We start from the raw sequence: 26,469 nt of genomic DNA on the forward strand, positions 1-26,469 counted from the left end.
TAATGCAAAAAATAACATTTTTGTTTTATTTTTAGCGCAGTGTGAATTTATGTTATTAAAATAACAGGAAGCTCATTTGCCACTCAGCCAAATTGCAACGTTGCCAGCTCTTTCACAGCCAGTTAAAGATGTGTTTATTAGTAAGAGTTTAAAATAGATATTGTACAGTATTTATTCAAACTAACTAACTAACTAACCATCACGCCGTTTCCCCGCAGGGGTAGGCAGAGAGGACGGACCGCCAAACAACTCGGTCGTGGCATACTCTCCTTGCCTCTTTCACATTCATACATCGTCTAATACATACTCTTCTATTATTCTGACTCTCGACATGGCCCGACTCAAGTATTTGATTAAATTGTTCGTGCCATGTCTTCCTCGGGCGTCCCCGACTTTGTCTACCATTCACATTTGCATCGTATATTCTCCTTACACTCCTTTCTTCGGTCCTGTGGGTTAAAATTCAACAGTTTCTACACGTTTTAATGTGGAGCAATTATTCTCATATCTAAACAGAAATATTGTATTGCGTCATAGCGCCGAGAATTAATTACTAAGGTCCCACATTTTTGTCGTGCGAGTAATTCATCCTTGAAATGGCGATATGACACGTGTACGGTGATTTAAAATCTTAGCAAAACGACTCATTGTGCGAGATAAGCCTCAAAGGATTCGACATCGTAAAATGTGTGATAACAGATAAATATTAATTTTCTTAATTGTTTAGGTATATCCATTTGCTGTCCAGTAAGCTGCAATAATGTAAAAAAAAATAACAAAAAGGATGGGACAGTAAATTTTAGGTCATGTGAAGTCAAGTGAAAATAAGAGATTAGAAAAAGTTCTGGGTCTACCGCTAAATATGTCCTTTATCTTTCCACTACAATGGTGGTTATAAAAACAACACATTCGCAGAAGATTGATGATTATTTATTTATTGGATGGAAAGGAATATAAACATTACATTTAATATAAGCAATACATTTACATAATGAAACAAATTCAACCAAAACACCCAAAAACATTTGTTTAAAATATCATCAACTTGTTTTGCAAATTCCAAGCAAAATTGTTGAGGCTCTCTTGAAGCCGGACCCGACAGAGGACTGTGCCGGAAAGGGAGGCCCAATAGCCCTTTGTCAATCAGCATATATCGGATCCAATGACAGTCGCAGATTGGGGTCTAATTCACCCAGTGAGAGGTGGGGGGTACTTATAAGCCAATACTCGCTGGTTGTATGGAGATGTACATAATTCCCTAACCGCACTGATTGCCAGTCGGGATATTTTGTCAACCGAGTTAAATTCGGAGTGACATTTCATTTTCGGTGTTGAAATGGATGCAGCACAACGGTTACAATTTTATATCAGTGGAGAATTTATGTTGTTCACAAATAATTACATTTCTTAAACACTGAAAAAATATCTAATGAATGTGCCACTTTTAATATCCTTAACATTAGTGTTAGACCTCCCCTATATATGTCGCTAGATTAGTAAATCTAGTTACCCATAGATGGCGTTTAACTGTTGGGTATTGTAGAGACCTAGTTCATGATAAATAAGATAGGAACCTCAAGGTCAGAGTCCATATTATTCCAACAGCCTGCTTATGATATCAGAACCCATTGTCAAAGTTCGAAGTGTTGAGCCGGAGTTTTATTTCATAAGATATTTTATTTCATAATATTTTTGAGAAAACTCGGAGGTACAATACTACTGAAGAGATTGCGTGGCAGTCAGAAATATTATCTAGGTATATAAATAGTGTGTTTGGTTCTCCCGTGTCTCCTCACTATCGCCTGTCATCCGAGTTAATACATTGAGTTTAATAAAACATTTTGACTATGATTCCGACACCCCAAACCCACAGTAAAATATTACTGTAAATGGCTGGTATACGAAGGGCAAAGACATTACAAATCACTTAATCTTTTTTAATCAAACGCCTTCCAGTAAAGAGATCCAAGTGACTCCGCAAACTTAACATAAAACTATCATTGCTACAAACAACCTTCATGGGACCTAAATCTTCCGGATTCGAAATTTAGCACCGATCATTTTCATTTTTCTGATATCTTCTCTTTCAAACAGGCACCAGTGCATTCATGTTCGTAGTATCTTTTTTTTTCTTTCAAACAGGCTTTCTTCACAAATGATGTTTTACTAAAATAGGTACCCGAAATAAATTAATACGCTTTTTATACGTTTTCACCAATTCTTTTTTTCCGAAGAGTATGTTGATATTTTTCTTATAAACTATGGACAGCGAATTGTGAAACTCATTTAGAGTTCTGGAGGATTATTTTTACTAATACCTGCAAGTCCTGCAAACATTTTACCGATTTCAATATCCTTCCATAGATCGTAACATCCAACTAATTTTAATACGATATCAGGAAAAAAATTAACGAATTATGAAGTATTTCTCAGTTTCTTTGAAAAATCAGTTAGTGCATAAATAACACATGGAGAATACAGACACACCGTTTTCTCACACTATTTGTGGTTTCTTTTTTAATAACAATAAATTAATTAATTAAATATGTTAAACCGTCTAAAAAGGAAAATCATTAAATAAATTGCAACATTGTTCATTTTCAGAGATTACTTTCTAAGATCCTCTAAAAGAATATAAATCATCATATTATAAGATCCGCTAAAAAGAATGTGAAAAGTTTGTCGTTTTGGAAAGTCGATAGTTAAAGAACGCCCTTTTTATTAAGTAGGTTGGTAAGATCCTAAATAATTTTTTCTCTTTAATCCCTCATTTATATATGAATATAATTTTTACTATCATATTACCACACTTTAATTAAGTGTTTTTTAATAAATCAGTAGTCAGAAATCAACGGAATAAATGTATATGTATAGGATATTTGAAAGAAAACAAATGGCAAACATTGAAAAATACTGAATAATATGTAATGATATCTTATTGTTTAAATAGTATTTCAAAGCACTGTAATCAGTCATGTTTCAAAAAGTTCCATTTCAATATAAATTTAAAAAAGACATTTTATAAAAAGTTGGGAAAATAGTAACACGTGCTTACGGGTCGAGAGATTTTTCTGCTTCAGACAAACCAATGGATTTTGTTTTTTGTATGACAAACGGTAAAATTAACTAACTTTTTATAGTAAAATATAGCTGCAGAATGAATAAGAAAACTTTGAAGTGTGCCAAGTTAGTCGCCAATGATTCACCCACATCACTTAACTCCTAACCCACAGCCGCGGCACGTTACGTGATGTCATCTGTCAACTGTCATCTGTCACGTTGTCGATTTCACGCGGGAGATGTGGAGATGTCGAGTATTGTTTTGACATATTTGGCGCCAATGGGACTCATCGGAAGATAATGCTGGAGATAATGACATCTGTTGGAAATTGACGTAATCGTAATTCAAAAATAAATTTATGTGAATTTTGATATTTGGGTCAAACTTGAATTTACTAAATCCTTTCGTTTCTCTACAGTATTTGACATTCAATTGCTCGAGAAAATGGGTTAATTGGGTGCGCTGTATTGATGGTCGGTTGTACATGCCTGAATTTTGCAATAGGAGGTATAGTTTTCATTTTCAAGATCCTTTCTCATCAAGCCCACACTACGATATAAGGTTATTTTATGGAAAACTTGCGGAATAGAGAGAACTGATAAAATCCACTATTTGGTCTTAGTGTTTTACTCCATTTTTATTTATTTATTTATGTTCTCCGTAAAACGGTTAAGCACCAAAATATTATGGAGAAGAATACAAATTTGAGGAACATATCAGTATGAAGTATAGTAAGTATAAGTCATGGGGGCAGGTTTACTATTTTGTGATATAGGAGATATAAAAAATATGGTCAGTCTTTCCCGCACAGCATCTGCGACTGCTTCATCTACAATTTTCACCCGATAATAATAACAATTTATTGCTTACAGCACAGTAATGAAGTATAAACCCATAAAAAATAACTATTATTTTTCAACCATAGAAATTTAGGAGAATGCCAATTGACGAATACGTTATTGTTGAGAAATGTTCAAAGCTGTTTCAGGAGAGCTGCCTCTGTATTAAAAATAGGCTTGGTGATACCAAATTTACATTACGAAAATAACACCAGTCATTGATATGTTTACATTTTTGTACATAATGGGTCATTTGGTTGCAATTTTTTTTTCACTACTGTGGTTTACAGAAGGATGAAATATAATAATTAACTGAAATTATCAAAAACAATACCTCGACATTAAAAAAAATTACTAAGAATGTTAATTTCAACAACGAATTTATTACAATAAAAATGTAGATACCAATAATATAATATTCATTTTCTGAACTATGTAGGCGAAGAATTGACGAGTTTGCTACTTGATTTGTTTGTGAATGGTGACATTGAAATAGGTCCTTAATTAAACCTAGTGTGTCGAGTAAGTACTCTTAAACTGACCAGACTATTGAGCATAGGTCGCTTGTTCTGCACTGATCTTCGAATATATATTCTTTTAAGGTATTTATTGAAAGAGTAGAGTTAATTTTCCCCCAGAGGATATTTAATCGTAAAAATTAATAAATCGTAAAAAAACTTTCCCTGAATTCAACATTTTTAAGGTGTATTTTCTGGTGAGGTGACCAAATAACAGAATTATATTCTAATTGGCTACGATCTAAAGAAATGAGACAAATAAAATTTTCCCGGCAGGAAATGAATTAAAGTTTTGAATGTTTCTCATGTTTTCTCATTAATATTTGCAATATGATATTTGGTGTTGAAATAAGTGAATATCTCCAGTTATATATTGTCTATTGCATAATTGAATACTACTGGAGATTTGTTTCAAAAAAGAGTTATTGAATAACATTTGTTAATATTTAGAAATAGATTGTTAATTACTAGTAAATAGTTTGTTGAAATCATTCGACATATCTTTGTTTTTTTGTCGCTTTTTAAAAGTTTTAAGTCCGTAATAAAAATATTCCGTTATCTATCTACTCCATTTTGTTTGATCGACAGAAAAAAAAATTATATTTAACTATACTAAAAAGTTGTCAAACAAAATGATTAAAATATGTGTTGATACAAGGTTATCTCAACAATCTAGAATTAAACCGCATACAATACAACTTGAGATCTTACTTCATCTTTTGGCATTATTTCGGTATACGTGTCAATTATTCAGCCTCACACGTGAAGAGTAATGACTGCAGGGTGTGGGCTGAAGGGGTAGGAAGGTTGCATCTATTTCCTGTTCCTGCGGGTAGACAGAGGGGGAACTTGGGTAGAAAGGGGAAAGAGGAAGGTGACATCCTCCATTTCCGCTCATTAGCGCCCCCCTCCGCGAGCCTTCAGCGCTCACTGACTTGTGCCTATAATAGCGGCGCTACGGATGTTAAAGGGAAGTTCACTCATCCATCAAAGGGTCGAACAATATTATTGATATTTAAAAAGTTGTATTCTATGATAAGTTGTGTTGTATAAACATATTCTGTACTATTAAAACTCGAGTAAAAATACTGTAACGCTGTTGCTATTCTGTGACCGGAAGGTCTTTTATATTCGTAGTCGCAATGAATTTATATTACGCAGTCAAACTTTATCTTTGAGATTATGCGTTTTTTTCGTTATAATTTCTCTTAAATTAATGTACCTAGTCTATTTGAGTAGGAGCTCGGATTTAGATGTATAAAATTTAAGAAGATGAAAATACTTTTTCTATCGGTTAAAATTTATTTAACATTTCGTGGGGCCAAACATTTTTATAAAGGAAAACCATGTTTGTTCTACATATAACCATGTATTTATAGGTCACCGGATAAATCATCAAAATGATAATTCACACATCTTTTGAAAGTTATATAAAGTCATGGAAAGTGATGAAACAAAAACTTTATTAACTGGGTTAAGTAGGTTAGGTTAGGTTAAAAACAATTTTTTTCATCGGTTTTAATGACTTTATATCATTTTTTAAAAGTGTGTTGAATAGTCACTGTGTTGAGTTAGCATGGAATCGTATTAATAATATGTTAACTATATTTTATATATATATTATCCACATCGCTTTGGCAACGTATTGATTTTTTAAAAGTGTTTTTGAAAAACAGTAAAATATATAATTTATGTAAGGAATTTTTTAGAATGTAAAAAAAACAGTCTTTGCGAAAACTTTTCGAATTCTCATATATGCGAAAGTAGAGTTATCCATGGCGTTGTAACTCCACCCTTGTCTAGCATCTGTAAATGTGTCGGTATTGCGCTTTATGGCGTAGTGTTAGTGAGTATTGTATCACGGCCCTGGGGCTCTGCCGAATAAGCTATGAATTACACAATGTGAACCAATTATTGGTACTTGATAGACTAACCTCGTTATTGAGGGATGAATAGGTTATGTTGAAGTCACGTGACATATTATATCCACATTATGTAATGTTTGAGTCTTACTAACTTGTTTAATGGAATATAATACCGATAGTATTCGTATATATTCATTAAAGTCCCAACGCATTTTAGTTAATTCCATTACAGAAACCATTCTGTATTCCGAGAAATCATTTATTAAACAAAGTAGGTACTTACAGAAAACAAATTTCTTGATATATTTTTCATATCAGTGTTTCCGACTAATCAATTCACTGTATCTTGGCAATATTTCTTGTACGTTCCCCACTTATTCTATTCACTTTCATTTCTTCGTCCATCTACTCCATGTTTACTTTCAAAGCATGTGAACTTTCAAATCATGTAAAGTTTCAAACCATGTGAACTTTCACATTATGTGAACTTTCAAACCATGTGAACTTTTTCAAATTTTGAAATTTGTAATAATGTTTATGTCATTATTTCATCATAGGGAACTATTAATTGGAATCAAAACCTCTGCCGCAGGTCATCCCAAGTGGCTTGCTACATTTGGTGACTCAGTAGGGATGCTTGGGTTCATGGGGTAAAGCCGGTTGAGGAAGACACGACTGAATTACAATTAAAATAATTTTCTGTTAAAAACATTTTATTATTGGTAGGTAATTTTCGCTTCCTTGAATTTCTGAACAGTCAGTGTCAATTTTGAACATGACATTTAAATTCAAAGCAAATTTGAGTTCTTTGATCAAAACTTCACGCAGGACTAACTAACGCACACGACAGACAGTAGTAGGTTTGTTTGATTTCATGATACCTACGCCTCAGAGATCTCATATATTTGGGGTGTTTCTTTTTTATTGATGGGATTTTCTTATTTCCGAATTTTCTATATGACAAAAATACTGAAGAGTGAGTAGTTAAAAATAAAAAAAAAATTAATGGTTTCGCTAGTCAATTTTTTTTTTGTAAAAAGTAATTACATATTTATATTAAATCGTGAAAATCGCATTATTTTTCAAAGAATTTTTTAAAACTAAAGGCACTAGTAAATTTATACAAACATGTTTCCAATATTTCCACAAAGGGAAGATAGTTTTCCGCGAACAAACGAGTCTAATCCGCGGAAATTCTCTCTCCAGAATGATGATAAAGCGATCTGTAGGTTTTATAACGCGCTGTGACGGCCGTTAAATGAACCGTGCTGGTCGTAAAATTGGAAGCAAGCGGAAAGGTAACCAATTTTATGGGCGGCCAGTGTATCGAACACCGGCGGAAATGGGGTGCTGTCATTAATACGGTCGGACACTGTTGTTTTGTACGGAGAGTTACGCGTTAAAAATATTCTAGGAATTTATTTACTTTTCTAATAATTTATTTATTATTTTTAATTTACTTTAATAATTTATAAAAGAGAGACAAACATTCCCGGGCTATTTTTTGAAAAAATATTTGTTCAGTTGATTTCCACTCAAGACGCCTGCCGTACTTTTAATATACCTACGGCAGTACATCTTACCTGCATACTGCTTCGGAGACACTTACTTATATACTTATGTCATATGTAAGTAAATAAACGTACTTCTCTAAACAGACTGCATATATAAGTATGTCTTATACAGTAGTAAACGATAGAAAAAGTCAAAAGTCAAAGTGACTTCCGAAGAAGACATAGATTTTGTAGATTTTAAATATTACACTTTTCAACTACAAAACTGGGCCAATGCTCATGTTATGGTTGTCATACAAATTATACAATTGGTAAAACGAGGCGTAAGTAATGAACGAAGAAAGAGGTGTAAGAATAAAATGGAAGTAATGGTTCAAGAAGTCGGAAATGCCCAAGGAACTTGGCATGATCAAATACTTATGTGATTAAAGAAGAAAGGGGTGAAAGGAGAATGTATGACGGGGAAGCGAATGGCAGGAGACATCGAGGACGCACGAGAAAGACATGGCGCGTTCAAGTGAAAACAATTCTTATTAAACTAACATAATGTTATTATTTTTTTTTGATAAATTAATGTTTTTAAGACAAGATTTTATTTATGCATAGCACAAAGGATAACAATTATTTTTATAAGCAATAATTGTTCGCCTGAAACACTCATCTACATTGAAAAAATCTCCTGATAAAAAATCGCGTGGATGAGTGTTTCAGGCGAACAATTATTGCTTATAAAAATAATTGTTAACATAATGTTATTATAACATGAAAAATACCCCCAGTTTCAAGGTACACAAGTCTCAAAACTTTACTCTAAACTATTCATAAGCCCGGGCAACACCGGGTGCACGTCAGCTAGTTTTTTTGGTAAATTTGCTTCCAACGTTAGCCAAAGCCGCCGCTACGATCGATCAGCAGCTGGCGTATGAGTTTATCCATACAATTATGTAACATTCCGCCCTCTTGTAAGGTTTTAGTGCCAGCGAGTATGTGTTGGTAATTTCCTGATTGAATGCCGCACCGTCTAAAGGTAAACGCATCGATCCGTTCACCAGTTACGCGGTGAAGGGAAGTATGCAGAGAGGATACATCGCGGTGAAGGGAAGGCTGTTGTTTTGTTCAACGGCAAAGAGCTTTAACGCCGCTTTGCAGGGTGCATGTTGAATTTTGCAAATATGTAAATTTGTTAAAAGCCATTATAAGTCAAGATATACAACGGTAAAATTTATTTATTTTATTTGTTTGCTCTTAGCTTGCCTGTACGGGAAATTTTAACTTTGAGGATTAAGAGCATGGGGCTTTTTCATTAAAAAATTCATGTTCAATTTATTCTCAATGGTTTTCAACGTTAAATGGTGAAACGTTTTCAATTAACAAAGCATCAGCGACTATTTTTTATAATATTTTTTTGTAAAACGAAGAGCATATTTGTGAAGAAGCGTGATTTGTTTGTGTACGTTGTAAAACACGACGTTTTAAACTGAAAAGCTAAGGACAATTGAAACGGTGTGTGTTATAATTTGAAATACCACCATTTCTCAAGTATGTAACTGACGTTGTACTCGTAATAGGGTGGCATTATTGTACGAGTGAATACATGTTTTAAATGTACGTTTTACAAACAGGGTGTCCGGGGTAAAAAGCACAAGCTTCAAAATGTGATTCTACAGATGGTAGAAGTAAAAAAAAAAAAAAAAATCCCATACATAAATATTTGTATGGGAAATTTACCTACTTATTAATCTAAGTTTTTAAAATAAAATTATTGTATTTATCTTCTCCTGAGATTTTTCATGGGTCTGCGCTAGTAAAATAATATATTTTTATCAAAATTAGAAAAAATTCTAACATTGTTGTCTTAGGTCAAATTCAATTTCTTCTAGATGTTTCACGTGTTTTTTTGGTTTGGTGAACTGCATGTGAAAGTCACTCGCAGTTGTATCAAACGAGTGTGGATAAAAATAGGATACCAAAATCTGATGTCTTGTCAAAAATGTCGACTTTCATCGTTATCATTACGTAAACAATATTTTCCGTGTAATCAAAAATACAAATTTCGGTCGTGCATGTGTCCTGCGTAGCTCCACTTCAATTACCTCTAATTTGCTTTGAATTTAAGTGTCATTTTCAGAATGAAAACTAATTGTGTGAAGAATTCAGATAAGCGGTTAAGTACCCATCTACTTATCAAAAAGTTAAAATTATTTTAACGGTCATTTTTTAAATTGTGACTGGTTTTTTTAAAGAATGATTTCCCATGATTTGTCAAGGGTCAGCGTTGTTCTCTTTTAAAAACCAATAAAAACGTTCATATCACAATCACAACATTCTTCATTCTATCTAATATCTATTACCTAACACCACATAGGTAGCTGTTGTTCACTGCATTTTTTCTATTGTTAGAACTCGCGAGTTAGTCTATGGAAATGTTGATCTCATCTAGGCCACCGAGAGAAGTTGTTTCACTGAATCCCTGTGTTTTTGTTGAGAAGGTCTTGGGGTGGTTCAACGAGGGGTAGGGGTTGGAAGGGAAAAGAGGCTCCGTTTATAATGTATGAAGTGCATCCGGAGTGTGGTGAGAGGGGGTGGTGGTGGGAAGGTGGGAGGGATGTTAACCCCCCCGACACTTGCCGCGAGCTGTCACTCTGTTCTGTAACTCAAGCTTCATTCATATCCTGTAATTCAAAAACGAGGCTTTAATTCAGATTGTTTTTGCTAAGCTTCGGTTTATTTTAGAAAACAAACAATTCTGTATGAAACGTCCCCAATATTGTTTGAATTTCGGTAAGTAGACGAATACATAATACAGCTCGTTGTGAACTATCACAAAACTCAAGTAGTTGAATCATTTAATATTATTAAATAATATTAAGTTTAATTTATAGAATTCCTTTTTTCTTTAACTTTTTTTCTTTTATGTATTCATAAAAAATAACTGTTAATTATATTATTATCTGCTATAATTTATGCAAATAATTAGTAAGAGTATCGTGAAGGAAAAGTGAAGCAGCAGGGAAATTATCCACCTACACATACCATGTTTTATTGATTTTTTTTATATATCACCGCAAGTGCGAGTTACAGAAAACCATTAAATTACAATATCATATTTTTAGAACCTATTCGTAGTTCTGTTATCGAGCCTTTATTATAAAATAATATAAAATGCCATTAACGAAATTTCAAAAATGAGGCTATTCAAAATATACAAATATTATTATTTTCAAACACAGTTTTATTAAGGTATAAAAATAAGTTTGTAGATTTCGTATCGAAATAATTTCTCGACTATTCAAATTTTGCCATGAAATTGGATTACGATCGAGGTTCGTGTTATTTGGTACTTTAGACGAAATGAGAATAACTTTATAGGAAATTAAAATTAAATCATCTTTTTTTAATGGGCTATTAGTTATAAATAAATAATATAAGTAGCCAATAATGTACCAAAATTAAATTGCGTCTAAAAATGATAAACCTACAAGGACGTATTTAACAATCAGGGTATACGGTTTTTTAGGTGAAGAGACGGGAGTATCCGGGACACATGGTACTATGACAGCTTATGACGGATGTTGTGAGAGAAAAGGAAGGTTGTTAATATGACTAGGATGGCTGACATATGGCTTCGAATGGACTGTTAGAAACAATAACCAATTTGTATGTCGCTTTGTTCGATCTTAAAAAATATAATACCCATGCACTGAATAGATGGTGTTCTTCAATATAGTTATTATTCTATGTGCCCAAGATGAATTTAATCATTTTATGTTTGTTTGTGTGATATTGTACAAAATAACCCATTTCCGGGCGGACATTTACTCTCAATAGTCCTGATGAGAGACTACAATTGAATCCAACATGAAAACAAACTTATCTTAGTCGTGTGTAGTCCGTAAAATTAGTAATCATTTTTTTTTTGACCATCTTATTTTACTTTTTACTTAAAAGATATCTATGTAAGGGAAAAACACAGAAATAGACAGTAATTACCAAAACAACATACAAATCTTATCTGGGGAATATCTACCTGAATCCCAAATGTTTCTCAATGATTAACATGGGCATCAGATAAATAAACATTTACAATTTTTAAGAAAATTTTATAAAGAGCTAAAATAAATTTCAAAATTTTGTTAAACAATAAAATAAAATTAACCCCATGAAAATAAACAAATTAACAACTGTTTTTTTTTGTTTAAAAGGAAAGTGAAAAAATATAAAATTAAAAATATTGCAACGCACGGAAATAACCAATGTATTAACAAAGTGCCTAAATACAAATATATGGCGAAACCGCTTCCAATATATTCTACCAAAAGCACTGTAATACGAGACCTCTAAATCCTTAGAGTGTTATTTCAATTAATATTAATTATTGTTTTATGTCTAAAATTATCTTCCATTTGGTTCAGAAATGTTCAATGTGTCAACTGTTTAATAAGTCATCGTGAAAAGAAGTAAATAAATACGATTAACAAATACTTCTTATTAAAAAATGACGTCATTGGTACCTGAGACCTCCAGTATGTATTAGAGTAAGCTGGATAGGTACTAGAGACCTCCGGTGTGTATCAGAGTAATCTGATTACCAGAGACCTCCGGTATGTATCAGAGTAAGCTGGATAGGTACTAGAGACCTCCGGTATGTATCAGAGTAATCTGGTTACCAGAGACCTCCGGTATGTATCAGATTAAGCTGGTTACCAGAGACCTACGGTATGTATCAGAGTAAGCTGGTTAGGTGGCCGTCTCTACGCTGCCATTGCTTTATAATAACTCAGCCACCTCTGCAATAAATATCCCATCCTGTCCGCACGCTTCATTGTGTCAACTTGTTTTATGGTTCGGTTCTGGTTCAGTGGGCCGCCCTGTGCTCTGTACCCAATATCTAGATTTATAGTTCGGTCCTGGATTCTACATACTATTAGTAGATATACCGAACTTTAATATCATAAATTATATTAGGCTCTGATCTAGGTATGTCGTTACTAACCTTGGCTAGGATGAAAAATTTTAAGTCACATCATCTGGCTGTCAGTAACTTTTTTCACGTCACTTACATTGTAAACTAAATGACTATATATATGTGTGTTATATTTACCATAAATTGGTTATTTATATACAATAACTATTATGATAGATATATTAGATTGTACCTACTGCAATGTAGGTATAAGTACCTAATTAGGTATAATGTAGGTATAGTATAAGTGTATTAAGATTTATCACACAATCATGTTTCTATAATATAACTTGTTACTAATAATTAACAGCAATAATAGTACTCTCGTCTTCACTACGAGCTTACGCTTACTTGAAAGAGTTGTATTGAAATTACTTATGTAAAAACCTGACCTACATATAAATAATTGAAAACGAGTTATTTTCATTCCCATTTAAAAAAATGTACTACGTGTATGTAAAATATCTCTGTGCGTTAATAAAATAAATAATCTTTAAAAAATGAATTCAGCACGAAAAAAAAGGCTAGGGATAAGTTAAAATGCCGGATTTCTCTCTAATTTGCTAAAAAAAACTTTGTACGGTTATGACGGTAGTCTAAACATATATTTATGAAAAAATTTAGTTTTCATTCGCAGTCCAACTACATTTAAAATTCTAAATGAATTTCTGGGAAAGGGGGCTGCAAATAAAACATATTTTGGATGAGGTTTAAATCTGCCTCCACAGTTAATTTATTTGCTTGTTTTTTTATTCACGCCTTGAAGCTTTTATACAGGGTGTATCGGCACGTACCCGACAAACTTTAACCAGCTATTCCCAAGCATATTTGGAGTAAAAAATCTTATGTGCACTTTGCTGTCCGGTAATGTTTAAAAAAAAAAAATTATTCATATTTTCACCACATGTCACCACTGTTTTATCCTTTGAAAACCCATCTGACAATATTGTATTCGAATTTCATTGAATAATGCACGTGTGTACCTATATTGGCGCACTTTTACAATCACAACGAAATAGCACGGCACCATTCGTCTCATTTTTAACTATTATTATTTAGTGTGTGCGAAAGAGCGAAGACGCTTTTCGACATACTTGCTTATAACAGCTGTTTAACACGAAAAGCAAAGCCAATGACAGTGATGTAGTGTGGATTTTTTTTTTTTTTTTTTTTTATTTGAAAAAAAAATGCTACCGGACAGCAAAGTGCCCATAACATTTTTTACTCCAAATGTGCTAAGGAATAGCGGTTAAAGTTTGTCGGGTTAGTGCCGATACACCCTGTATGTAGTTAATTGTACGTAAGTTGTAAAAAGGAATATTTTCTTAGTTTTATTTACTTCTATTCTACGTTTAGTAAAAACTTTGATTTGATTTCTTATTATATAACGCCATATTTTTTTTCTAAATTGTGACATGTGACATTTAATTTAACAAATTTTATGTTTCCCACAATCTTATATTTGTTTTGTCAGCCCTGCCATCACCAATCCCCACATTAGGTAACTGGTAACATAAAATGGGTAAATGGGGAAATGGTTGGCCGCCCCAGATTTATTCCGTCACCCTTTCTGTGTTTGGGGCCGGGAGTGGGGAGGGGGGGTGGGGAGGTCCAATTTTCCACGCCGAAGGATATTCGATTTATTCCTATCCCGCGTTTACAGATATTTGACCGTTTTACCAGAACGATTTTATGTTTCAGATTCACACGAGTCACTAGTTTTTATTTTAAAAAAAATTGAGCTCTCTAAAATCATTCCGAATTCAAATATTATTTTTTTGATTAAATTTTTCTGTTTATTTCATTTCTCTTTCCTGTGAGACATACAAACGTCGATATATCAACTATTTAGGCAAAAAATGTTACTATATTATGGTACAAAACTCTACAGCAAAATCCCACTCTCATTCAAAACGCCCAAACGCAAAATATAATCGTAAATAAAAAACTTTCAAAATCTAGGGAAATCAGAAATAGATAATATACTGATAAGAAATACAGACTGAAATCGAAATTTTTCAGCTTAAAAACACCATGAAAAACATATTTATTTTTTCAGTAAAATAAACTACCCAATATATTAATAATTACTTCATTTTATCCATACCATTGAATGTGAATAATATGTCAAATAAATCATCAGCATATTACATCACATACACCGCAACCAGAGGCGGCTTGAAGGGTCCAGGAGTGGAAGGTCAATAAAAAAATTGAATACGATATGTTAATACGTATTGCTAATGCGTAATGGGTATTATAAAAACGCAAATGTATGTAATTAATTTGCCGGTACCCACCACGGTATTCTGAAGCTGGTATTACAATATGGTTTAATTTAATATTAATTTTCCAATTATTTACACATATAACTAATTCATGTTTTTTTTAAATATCTTTCATATTAAAAGTTTTTTTAATCACCAACTCCAAACTGTTTATCAGTAGACTTAAAAAGTAAACAATGATAGCAAAAGTACCTTATGCCCTTACGTTCATTGTATTGCATTCGCAAATGCACTGATAAAACATAAAACTTTTGTTTACAACATCTTTATTTTTCTCTCTTGTAACATAAACTAACTGTCCCTTTATTTGAATACGTCTGTCACGATTCATTGAATTGGTTGCGATTTATTTCGATATGATATCCACAGAATTTTACATTTTAAATTATTTCATGCAAATTGCCTCAACAATGTTTAACATAATTTTGCCAACTAACGTTCAAGTTCAAGATGGATATCATTTATCACACAAAAAACTATCGACTAAATTTTTTTATATCTCCCTCTACTACCTCAATAATATTAGGTCGTAGATATCTCTATCTCACCCCGTTCATGTCCGAAAATTCCTTAAAAATAATTTTTGTATGATACTAAGCATACGTCAGACATGATAGTGTTTACCTCCTTTGCCTGTATAGCAAAGACGAATATTAAAATTAAAAGTATAATATATAATCGGGTAGTTTGTTAAATCCTTTTTTTATATTAATTTATATTTTTTTATATTTTGGGAGGTCATTGGCCAAAAGACCTCCGAAGAAGAGCCGCCACTGACCGCAACATAACCTCAACATGCCATTACGACATATGGGGTGATGTAGTTGTGAAGTTAGTGGACTTACTCCATGGGTGAAAAACTTTTTACTAATTTTAATTTTGTTAGCCGTGAGAAATCACGGGATGTAACTTTACTTGCATAGTTCCACATAAAAATAATCATAAAAGAATAATGCCTTAACATTATTTGCATAGCGCAGTTTTGCGTTGTTTTCTTTTTTTAAATTCACCTATTTGAATTTCACTTTTGTTTTAGACTTTACAGCAGTTAATATACGAAATAAATGTCGGTCCTACCCTACTGACATTTGGCATGGTTGGTAGAGTAATCGACTCAAATTCGTGGGTAGGAAAGTTCATTTCTGATTTAAAGCATTTTTTTTTTAGTTTTAACATACATGTGAAAATATATGTATAATAGTAATAAATCTTTTCATACGGGTTGATTTTTTGTGAAGAATTCAATTCAACTTATTTTTTATCAGTTAGGGACAAATAATTGCTCAATTTTAATTGCCATTTTTATGTTTTAACTAATTGATTCTCGACTTAAATACAAATGTTTGAAAAACACTGCAAATGTTTGTAATGATCTGGCCTTTTTACTTCAAACTTTTCCTTCAGTCCCGTAGGTAACTTTTCCATAAGGCTTTGGTTATGTATATCCGGGGTAGGAATATCCTCCCTGTGGTCTTTATAAGCCTTTGCTCCTCTATTTATTACACACCCCTTCAAGTGTGTACATCCTAGATTGTCTACGTGACGTACGACCTTGAACGTACTCATTTCACGTGACGGGTAAGTATAAAAAGGCTTCACCGAACGTTGTGTTGGTTTTTTGTTTCTCGGTTTAGAATCCTAGTTATGTATGTATGTGTGGTATCCCTCGGTTCTTTTGAGATAGAGTGAGTTGAATCCATTACCGCTGTGTTTTAAAACCATTTCACAAACCTTATCTTCTAAGTCGCCTGCTCCCCCAACTAGCTACGCGATTCTATCTATCGTAGGGTTATGTGAGTATAATAAAGTGTTAGATTTTATATATGTGATATACATACGATAAATTTATGGTGTTAGTTGTCGGCGCCATCCATGTATATATTTTGGGAGGGGAAGGAGAGGAAAGGAAATGATTTTTTTTTTTCAAGTTAAGATTGACTCCTCCTCTTACCAAACAAAACTGATGGATGATAATTTGAGCAAGGCGATCGATATCTGCGTGTCTGGATATCACAACCGGCCGGGTCTCCCCTTGTTCCAAATCGGCAACCTTCACGCCAGAATAAAGAAAACCAGGTCTCATCACCAATTTCAGAATTGCCCCAATCTCAAACACCTCCAGGAAAATCTACTTTACTGAGTGTAGAAGGGGAAAACCATGACATCCCTTGTCACGAATCTAGTCGCGAAAATGTGACACGCAAGGTCCTAAGTTACGTGCCACCTCCAGAAAACGTTGTAACTCCCACGCCGTCGGGGATTTACATCCCTTTCTAGGTCAATACATAGATAACACACGACAATCTTGTCGACATTTTGCCTGCTTATTAACGATAGGTTGTGTGCCTACCCATTCAGCCAATTATCATGTGAGATATATGTAAGGTCTACTCGAAATGCCAAATTTGGGATGAGGACTGTCTGTATTTTAATATTTGGTTCCAGTATTTATTTTATGAGGTTACTAGCATCCTCGTGTATTAGGTATGGGTAACTTCTACTGAATACCTATCCTCTCAGGTAAGGTATAAACGGATAATTGGTTTGATTTTTTGCATTTAATTTAAAGAGGCTGCCTACCTCTCGAAAGATACCTGTTGAGAAGAGTTGTTCGGTTGGTAGTTTTATTTCGGAGATTACCATCTCCCTCTTTCGACTTTAGATTTGTTTTTGTGCATCCCAATTCGTAACTTAGAAAGTCAAATAATAGATGAAAAGTATTAAATTAGAAAGTCAAATAACAGAAGAAAAGTTTTCATTTTGTTCCGTCTGGTTGCATCCGATCGCTTTCAATTTGGGACGGCATACGCTAGCAAAACTTCCCCTTTGACTGACTGTACTCCGCGCCTCTCGGCCTATATATGAAAAGGTCGTTGACTCGTCTCTCGCTCACAGCTGATTGACAATGCGTCTAGCGTATCCCTTCTTATGGGAAGATTATTTGGGTTGCAGGCGTTGCAAACTCGGTTCCTGTACCTCGGTTGTATCCTATTATTAAAAGGGTCCTCTGAAATTTAATAAATAATATAAAAAAACTCACCCTGTTAGTCACCTCCAAATCCTCGTGTGAAACTTACCTGGTTACACTATATAGCTAAATCACTTTAATTTTCGACCTCCTCCCTACGCTTATAAAAGGGTAATTAAATATTCCTGTAAATAAAATTGTACCTCCCTAATCTGTTAGGATTCGAACCCACAGTTAATAATCTATTTGATTCTCTGGTTTTCGGTCTTCGTGGATAGAATGCCATCTCGCCAAATCAATAACTTAGCCCGATTAAACACTTCCTGCCTTTAAGTACATTCACTCTATTTTAAAAACGCAATCAATATTTTTATTATTTTCATGTTTTTAAGACAAGCAATCTAGTTCGAACTGTATACGAAATCACGTTTAAATCAACACAACTTTATAACACAATCGCGATTGCACAACACCTGGCGCCCCTGAGGTGGGTTTTTACAAAACGGCGCTCTACAAATTATCCAATTATTATTATTGTCATTATTATTAATTGTTTTCTCACTGAGTCGAACCACTTTCACTTCACACAAACACCGGATCAATAATCTTTCACTTTAATTCAATATTCCGCAATATTCTCTAATACCATTTGAATTCAATAATTAACTGTAATTTCAAACAACACTTCTGATTTGTATCCATTTCTCGGGGCTGTCAAAGCACCCAAGTTCAAGCCTCGACTGTCCGTCCCTGCGCCCTGTCCCGTGTGAATGTGTTTACTCCAGCCCTGTCTGTCAATAAAATCTCCCGTCGTTGTCTAAACAAAATTTTTTTTGAGCACGTTCGTTTCGTTTATTTTATGTGAGTGTCCAAAACATCACATGTTTTATTTTCAAAATGCATTCAAATTTGCATATAATAGTATTCCGGACGCGCTACCTGGTTTTAAATATAAATTGATGAATTTGACGATATCTCCGCGTAACAGTAAATCACACGTAAATAATAACGCCGCTTTGAAAAGAATCTGAAATTCCTACAATTTGTGCAAACTACTGAATCTACTGACACCACTTTTGTTGTTTATTTTCGTGGTTTTTTATGCAAACATTTTTTATCTAATCCGTGGAGGATTGAAAAATATATTTACGACAGATCGTAAAACCTAAGACTACTCCCTCTGCCTGCTGATAAAAAACAACATACGTATTGCGATTCCCGGACTTATAATAATACTCTTATCATAAATTAGGAAATTAATTTACTGAACACAGTAAGTGCACATAAAATAATAAAGTCAATAAAGTCTTAACTCTACTTTTCCATGAAAGAGACTACAGTGCATTATTTCAATTATTTATTAGAAATTAATTATATTATAGGTTTATATATTTTGATGTTTATTAAATACATTGTTAAAAGAAAAGAAAAAATATAAACCTACACCTCTTTGTTAAATGTGACATCAATGCAAGTAGTATAAAAAATAAATATAAAAGTTAAAAAATATCTTAAATAATGTTAAATTAGTAATAATATATACATACATAATAATAAAACACACATATATAATAAATAAAATATATAGTGTATGTTTTTGGAAAATAAATTGTCACGTCTCGAAATGAGATAATAATCAATTACTCGCTCCACATCGAAGGAGTACAGTCGCGTAATTTTGTGACAAGTAAATCAAGTAATATAGTTTACATTAATAACTCGCCCACCTGGGCGATACATTCCATCCAAAATGGAAACTCAAGAAATTATTAAAAACATTAAAGATTTAATAAACAAGATCACTTCAGTGAAGGACTCAAAAATAAAATTAACACTGGAACAGAACATTATATCACTGGAAGAAAAAATTCAATATGAACTAATAAACCTACAAAAAAAGATTATAGAATTACAAGAAACTAATATTAAAAACAATCATCACTACGCACAGAAACTAGAAGAAATTCATAATAATAACAAAAGGACATATGCAAATGTATTAGGTGACAATAAAAACTTCGTGAATACAGGTGCACACATTCCAGAACAGAAGCACGCCATCATAATTACATCTAAAAACACCTTGAAGGCCGAAGATATAAAAATAAAAATTCAAAAAAACATTAATTTAACTAAAATAAAAGTTGGAGTGAATGGAGTAAAAAAAATCGGAGAACAAAAATTACTGATCTCATGTCAAAAAAAAGAAGATGCAGAAAAGTTAACCGAAGAAATTAATAAGGTAATTGGAAAAGAAATATTGGCCGAAGAAATTAAAAAAAAGAAACCGTGTTTAATGTTGAAAAGGCTGCAATGCCAATTGACTGAAGAGGAAATTATAGATGGGATTGTACAACAAAATGAAGGATTAACCCTGGAAGACAAAAACAACATCAAGCTTATCAAGGAACTAAAAAACAAATACAATGAAGGAAAAGAAAACGACACCACTAACTACATTATTGAAACAACCGGTAAATTAAGAAAAACGCTACTAGAAAAAAACAAAATAAACATCAAATTCCAAAGAGTATACATAGAAGACTGTAACCCGCTTACTCAATGCTACCACTGCCTTAAGTTCGGCCACACAGCGCAAAGATGTCTCGCCAGGACGCAGCCCCCCATTTGCCCTCATTGCACAAAGGAGCACATTCTGTCTAAATGTGAAAATAAAGAACAACCTCCAACATGCAACAATTGCTGTGTTCAAAACAAAAGATTTACTATGAATTATTCTACAGAACACAGAGTTGATAGCATGAAATGTCTCTATCGGCAAAAAATGCTTCAACTAGCTAGGGAGCGCATCGACTATGAATAATACGGTAAATTTCATTTCTTTAAACTCTAATCTAAAACTTAAAAATGAATGATTTTTTATGTAACGCATTAGATAAAAAAATGTATATTGAAGAAAATTTATGTCAATCTATGAAAGATTTTAACTTAATTTGCTCTGAAAAAGGATTTACCCTATTTCATGTAAATATTAGAAGTTTAGAACGAAACATGGATGAATTAGTTATAACATTAAAAGAATTAAATTTTTTCCCGGGCCTGATTGTGTTAACAGAGACACACTCTGCAGGCGAAATCAATTACACTATTCCAGGCTACACATACCATGCGACAATAAACAAAATAAACAAAAACTCAGGTATCGGATTATTTATTTCTAACCAGTATAATGTTCTCAATATTAAAGAAATAATTAATGTTAGTAATGTTAACATATTAAATATAGAATTTAAAGACGTAAATAAATATTATAACATTATTGCTATTTATCGTACGCATACATCGATAATACCTCAATTTATAGATGAATTAAAAAATATTCTGTTAAATTTTAGAAATAAAAATACTATTATTGTTGGAGATATGAATTTAAATATTGCAAACGACTATTCTAGTAAAGATAAAGACACATATCTAAATATGTTAGCAGAACTCAATTATTTATCGTGCATAAATTCTTATACTAGAAATGTTAAAGGTCAACGCCCCTCATGCTTAGATCACATTTTTACAAATATTCCTGATATCCAAAATATAAAATCAGCTGTCATTCATACAACTATCACTGATCATTATTCATGTATTTTTAACTATAAATTAACCAATCCAACTTTGCCATTATTTAAACAAAATAATTACTCAAAAAAAGTACTTAATATGGATACATTAAAACACCAATTAGAATCAGAAAATTGGAATAAATTATTACAATGTAATGATGTCAATATATGTTGTAAAATGTTTGAAGAAAAAATATCTAAATGCATAAATGACTCGACAAATAATAATATAATAACCAAATCCAAAGTGTCGAACTTGAAACCTATAAAACCATGGATTACTCATGGTTTAGTAGTATCTGTACGACATAAGCAAGCTCTTTACAAATTAACTACTCAACAACCAAATAATAAAAATTTACTAAATCATTTTAAAGCATATAAAAACAAACTTTCATATATTATAAAAAATACAAAACAAAAGTATTATAAACAAAAGTTGAATCAGGCTGAAAATGATAGTAAAAGAGTGTGGACAGTTATAAATGAAATAATTGACAAGAAAAAAAACAAGAATAACGACATCGCCACTATATTTCATGACAACATGAAAACATGTTGTAAAGAAAATCCCTCAAAAGCTGCAAACATATTTAACACCTTCTTTGCGAACGTAGGGGAAAATCTTGCCAATCTCATTCATACTGACCCAAATATAACATTTCCAGACTGTAGTATTGATACTGACAATAATATAGCAACATTCCAAGTCACCACAGAGAACGAAATAATATCAATTATAAACGATATGCAAGGTGGTTCTGCCCCGGGTTTTGATGGAATAACAGTTAATATTTTAAAAAATATTAAAAATCAAATTTCTAAACCGTTAAAACACATAATAAATGTAAGTTTCCAAAGCGGAGTGTTTCCATCAATCTACAAACAAACTACCATTACTCCAATATTTAAATCTGGTAACCCAGAAGAAGTTAGCAATTACCGACCCATATCAGTAATATCGAACATAGCAAAAATTTTTGAAAAGATAGTTAAAAAAAGGATAAACCAATTTGTAAAATGTAATAAATTAATTAATGAAAATCAGTTCGGTTTTATGGAAGGTAGAAGCACTCAGGATGCAATTGCAAAATTAACTAGTCTTGTTCATAATTCATTAGATAAATCATTAAAATGCATTGGAATTTTCATAGATCTAAAAAAAGCTTTTGATAGCATATCACACGACAAACTTATAAGTAAATTAAGAAATATTGGATTAAGTGGTACAGCTATAGAATGGATAAAAAGCTACCTTTTCAAACGCCCTCAAGTCGTAAAAATCAACGATGTACTTAGTCAACAAAAAACAAGTCACTTCGGCATACCTCAAGGTACAGTCCTGGGACCGTTACTGTTTATCATTTATGTAAATGACATATTCAATCAAAGATTAAATGGAAAAATAATATCTTATGCTGATGACACTGTCATAATAATTGAAGGTACTGATTGGAATAATGTTAATAACTTAGCAAATACTGATATTAATATACTAAAAAATTGGTTCGATAAAAACCTCCTCTCATTAAATACTGAAAAAACAAAATGTATCCCATTCTCTATCAACAAATTTAAATTAATACCAGAATTAAAAATTATAATACATCAACTTAAATGTAACAGAACTAATTGCAATCAAGAATGTTCTATACTTAGTCTAACTTCTGAAATTAAATATCTTGGTATATATATAGATCAACATTTTAAATGGAAAAAACAAATTTGTGAACTTGTCAAAAGAATTAGAAAATGTATTTATATATTTATAAGACTTAGAAATATTCTTAGACTAGAAAACCTAAAAAGAGTGTACTATGCAATTGTACAATCTATATTACAATATGGTATTATTGGCTGGGGAGGAACTTATAACAATATATTAAATCCACTTAAAATAGTTCAAAGATTGATAATTAAAGTAATATTGAAAAAACCATCCAAATTTTCTTCCGAGATTCTCTTTTCAATATTCAACGTACCCACAATAGACAATATATATAAAAAATATTCAATTCTACAAATTTATAAAGAAATACAGTTAAATAACTTACAATTCAATTCATCAGCAAGATATCAAAAAACTATCAAAATCCCAAAACTCAATACAAAGCACACACAAAATACCTATCTCTATCTAGGTATAACATATTTTAACATCCTTCCATTATATCTAAAAAATATTGAAGATATTCAGGAATTTAAAATAAAATTAAAAAATTACCTAAAACTACTATAAAAGTCCATATCTTACTCTTATTATTATTTCCTTCAAATCTTGAAACTGTATTATTGATAAATCTTGCCTATTTCTTACTTATCCCTTTGGTTTTGAAAAAATATTATTTACTTACTTACATGATTCCATATAATTGAGCTAGGATTCACTCACCAAACACAAGAGCCTCGTCTCTTTATGGTGAGGAAAAGCTATTATTATTCACCTTTATAACACTGTATAATATGTATAAATTGTATATTTATTGTAAAAAACATACAAATATTAAATAAATAAAAAAAAATAAAAAAATATCAGATATTTTTATGATTATTTCAAGGAAAACTGATTGTTGATAAGATTATGTATAAAATATTTAATTTTATACATAATCTTATCAACAAATCAACAATCTTATTTTTTTATCATGGAGTTCAATGTTTGTATTATGTGAATACATTAGCATAATACAACAGTATCCACCGAAACGATTTTTTCAAGACACCACGAGACAAAACATGTTCTAGCACAACATAGCACAGCACTATAGAATGAAATCTCTAAAGCAGTAGATATTATTTCAAACATCTTTAAATATTAACCTGGTGTTCCTATTTTCTTTTTTTGAACGTTTCTGTATAACTATATTCTCAAATATTAAAAATATTACTATAAGAAATGATTATTATCTTGTTTTCGTAATATATGTATTTATTTTAAGAACTCTAAAGTTTTTCTAAAAATGAGATCTGTTTTGTCTCCCCATTTGTTTCCTTTCTGAATCTATCTGAACATGTGATAATATGGTGATACAGTTTGAATCTAGATTTGCTAGGTTATTTTAGCTACGCGTTTCTAGGCTTTTAAAGAGTTGGTCGGTTTCCAGGTTTAAAAAACTTTAACGTATGTAGGTAGTTAACATCGCACGTTTTAAATATTTCATTCTATGCATAATTCAGTTCTGTTATCGCGGGGTTTTGGAAAATGTCGGAATTTAACGCGAGAAAACCTGCACCACGTCCGCCACCATAACTTCACTGAATCCATTTTAATATTTTTTCCATGAAACGCCATAAAAAATACCTACTCGAGGTATTACCAACATTGTTTTTTACAGGGTGCGCCAAAAATTATGTTCACTCCATGTGGAATTGTACGTCATTTTGTTAACAGTGACAGTTATTAATAAAATTAGTGCAGACCGGTCAAAAATCACGGAATATTATATTTGTAGGATTTGTGATGGCGAAAGTATTTAAAAATAAGAATTGCATGGGAATCATAGCCCTTCAAAAGAAGATAAATATTAACCTTTCAAATATTCGTAAACTTGAAAAATTACGACGTCTACCCGATGACATTAAAAAAATGCAAAACACGTTATATTAATACTAATCGACCAAAAAAATGTAGCACAGCTTAATTTAATTTAATAGCACTTATTAAGAAATTGTGTTCTGTCTCAAAGTGATTTCTTCCATGAAGTGTGTATTTATTAAAAGGCAGTTGGTATTCAACTTCCGGCAGCTGGACTAGAGTTCCCCAAAGCTGGTGTCTAAATATATATATGTATTGCATGAGGTACATATTTATATATTCAATTCAATTAAATTTAATTCAATTTGTACAATTTATTTATAACATTACAGATTCTAGGTCGTTGTAATTGTACTGTTTATTATGTATTTGCAGAGCCAAAATACCTTGGCTTTATAGGATATAAAAAACATTATTTTGATCAACTGTTTTAAAGAAATTCGTGGCCATCTCCACAGGTGAGTCCATGAACAAATTGGTGCGGCTTGCTCTACAGAAAAGCGGTTATGGCGACGCCCTCGAGAGTGAGACACTAAATATATAAAATATATAATACAATACAATACAATACATGAACACTAAATATATAAAATATATAATACAATTGTACGGTGCACCTTAAGTCACCCGGTAGGCGGCGGTAGCCATGGGCCATATTGTTCAACATGCTTCGCGAACACTAAAAGCTTTTGAGAAGTTTTTAATAGCATTTAGGTACTGGGCGCCCCAGCGCAAGCCCGGTGGTGGTTGCCGGCGGTTGAATATTTATTAATGTTCCTACTTAGGCATTTCGACAGCTGGGTATCTGTTCTACACATACTTTATATTTCTCACATTCTCTACACAGCTTTTTAAAACAATGCGAAATGTGTTAATATTTCGCAATGTACACAATATACACGCACCTATATGTGTTTATTATCTGAGGTACGTTTTGTTAATATTTCTTTTAACCCCACGGAGGAGGCCCAGAGATATCCTCCAGGGCCTATGATAATTTTCCTGTGTTATTTAATATAATGCTTGTCCTCTGGGTAATTTGTATGTTTTTGCAAACAGACAACTATTAGCCGTAAAGTAAATTTGTTCGCTTTTCGGAACAGCTCATATGATCTCACAGACTCTGTACCTCCCTTAATAATAATAACAATGATACCTTCACTAAATCCAGAAGTTAACTTGAAAAAAACTTTATGGAACTTTGCAAATTTTTAATTATTTTTTTTTAAATGTGAAACGACAAAAAAGTGAGATGACGGTAATTTTTATGATATATTTATCAAAATATGTGTTTTAGTCAGTTATTTTGATAATGCGGTTGTGTAATGAAATGTGTT

The 26,469-nt window shown here is 32.2% G+C and overlaps 1 protein-coding gene across 3 annotated transcripts in view; it reads left to right on the forward strand.

Moving 5' to 3' along the window:
- The window catches only part of cpx (synaptic transmission protein complexin), a 333,160-nt gene that overhangs the window by 223,289 nt on the left and 83,402 nt on the right, over positions 1–26,469 (forward strand). The window lies entirely within an intron of this gene.

The sequence above is a fragment of the Hesperophylax consimilis genome, chromosome 25 (genome assembly GCF_061612785.1).
Source record: "Hesperophylax consimilis isolate HC1 chromosome 25, BYU_Hcon_1.0, whole genome shotgun sequence".
In the NCBI taxonomy this organism is placed as follows: Eukaryota; Metazoa; Arthropoda; class Insecta; order Trichoptera; family Limnephilidae; genus Hesperophylax; species Hesperophylax consimilis.